This window comes from Hippichthys cyanospilos, chromosome 5 (assembly GCF_059441005.1).
Source record: "Hippichthys cyanospilos isolate Australia breed blue-spotted pipefish chromosome 5, RoL_Hcya_1.0, whole genome shotgun sequence".
Lineage (NCBI taxonomy): Eukaryota > Metazoa > Chordata > Actinopteri > Syngnathiformes > Syngnathidae > Hippichthys > Hippichthys cyanospilos.
In genome coordinates this window covers 24,233,487-24,236,336 of record NC_142373.1, presented here as the reverse complement: position 1 = coordinate 24,236,336, position 2,850 = coordinate 24,233,487, and positions in this window count along the sequence as shown.

Sequence of the window (2,850 nt, the reverse complement as noted above, 5' to 3'; positions counted from 1 at the left end):
TGGTTGACAAATTAGAGCATTTAAAGTTATTAATAGCCAGCTATTTTATTCCGTTTTTATTTTTCCATTAACCCTTTTGGGGAACTCAAAGGAAACCGCCAAATTGGCACAAACATTTTAGACTGGCAAACACATATTTGCAAGTACACTCACACAAAATTGCAAATAGAACCTGACGTATTTGTAGGCTAAATGCTAAAAATATAGCATTTTCTTTCTTATATTGCGATGGGGTGTCGACTTGCTCAAGTAAAAAAAAAAAAAAGCTCCCCCCCCAGCATTTGGCCCACATTAAATAAATAAGTTTTATAATTACTGAAGTAAACATTGTATATTTATAGGTTTTATTATAATGCCTGCAGTGTATGATTTCCGTTCACCATTTCCCTCCCCATAATACTGTGGGATATGCATATGCGTAGCTCCATACCTCGTGGCATTATGGAGGAAATCATGAAAATTATTTTCAGGATTTCAAGATGTACCAAATTTACGTTTCTATTTTGGAAGACGTTCTCAGAAGAAACAATGCTGCAAATAGTATGTCTGTGACAATAATTCGCTACAATACAAAAGGAACATTGTGGTCAAAGTTTGCGCATTAATGAAAATGGAATCATAATTCTGGAATTTAACTTTATTTGAAAACATCTCATGAATAAAATGTAATTTAGCAGGAAAACCAAAGCGAAACAACGTAACAGAGCCGTCAGCATTTAGGTGCAGTCTCCTAGCAAGCCGAGGCCTTTTTTTTACCAAAAGGCAACATGATCGCACTTTTGATAGAAAACGCCTCCGAGCGTCAATAGGCAACAATCAAACAACTGTTGAGTTACTGTACTACCTTAAGCGTTTATTTTTATTTTGCATGCTCACAGTTTTGGCTGAAGAGTGCTGTTCACATACCTTGGTTAAAGATTCCTGCGTGTTTGTTGATGAGCACACACAAGCACAATTACTTCACATGAGTAAAACCACAAAGATTTATTACTACCAAAGTTTCTAATGCAGTATACTGGTCAATTTCCAATTCACAGATGTCTGGGCCATTCCAACAGTTGTTGGGAATGACAAAAGTACGGACCAACTTCCAGCACCGCCAGATGTATAAAAACACCCTTGGAAACACTCAAACATACACGAGAAGCACTCATCTTACATCAAACATCAAGCGCTGTCATAAACTTTCTGGTTACAGTCATTCATTCAGTCTAACTAAACACTACCTTGCAAATACAGGGTGAGTTATTTTGGGGTACTGTTGTCTGTGCTTGGACGTCCTTCAGCCTCAGACCTGAAATGTTTCTTGAAGAAATCCAGACAGGACAGGGGAAACTACTCGCAAATACCTTACCTGGAAGATAAATTCATTTGAAACTAGGGTTAGTAAAAGTCCATTTCATGATTGGTATGAAAAGTCGAAATACTGAGATCAAGGCCAATCTTACGTCGTGGTTTGACTTCTAGATTTCAACTTATTTAGGATGTCATCCCGCCGTACACCCTGAACAGTTGAGTTTAATATACCTACAATACATGCTTTTGGAATATGGGAGGAAGCTTAAGTACCCAGAGAAAAAGCTGTCAGGCACAGGGAGAGCATGCAAACCACAAAGAGGAATGCTGGAGCTGTAAGCAAATTCAGGACGTCTGCACTATGAGGTGGCATCAGATGATCAAGAAGTTAGAACATATTCTTTAATGAAAAAATTGAATGTTTTGTCAAGATACATTTGCAATGCAGTCCCCAAGTAGATTGAGGGCCAATTTCTGCAGTCCAATTTCACACACACACATACTCTATATGTACGTATGTACTGTATATATATATATATATATATATATATATATATATATATATATATATATATATATATATATATATATATATATATATATATATAGAGAGAGAGAGAGAGAGAGAGAGAGAGAGAGAGAGAGAGAGAGAGAGAGAGAGGGAGGGAGAGAGGGAGGGAGAGAGAGCTCTCTTTCTCTCTCTCTATACTGTATATATATATATATATATATATATATATATATATATATATATATATATATATATATATATAGAGAGAGAGAGAGAGAGAGAGAGAGAGAGAGAGATATCCATGTTATGTATTGCATTGCAATACATTTATTTGATAGGATGAGCCAAGAATTTTCACATAAAAGCTTTATTGTCACACAGCATTTTTTTTAAATTCAGTACTGATGTCAAGCTTACAAATGTGTATTCAATATTTAGCATTGTCACGGAGAACACTGTGTCACACTCATTACATTTTATACTTATTTAATATACTTAATTTATTAAATATCTTTATTTGGCAGGACTTTACAGGTAAGCAGGAAACACACAGTGTGCGTGAGTGGGCCCGTAGGAGCAGGATATTTTGAAAGCAACACTGAAATACGAGTATAACAGCAGCGTTCTTTTTACCAAACTTTGCAGGTGCACATTCACAGACCAGCAAGCACAAACACAAGCTGGAATGTTAAGGGAATGACTTTGTACATAGATATGCTCTCTTTTTACAATTTTTTATACATTCCTTTTGACTCAGCCTCACTGCAAGGTTAATACTAAGTACAGTGTAATTTTTTTTCAGAGTGCGTTTTGTGACATTTGAGTAAATAAATGTGAGACAAACAATTAATATATATATACATATATATATATATATATATATATATATATACATATATATATATATATACATATATATATATATATATATATATATATATATATATATATATACATATATATATATATATATATATACATATATATATATATATATATATATACATATATATATATATATATATACATATATATATATATAT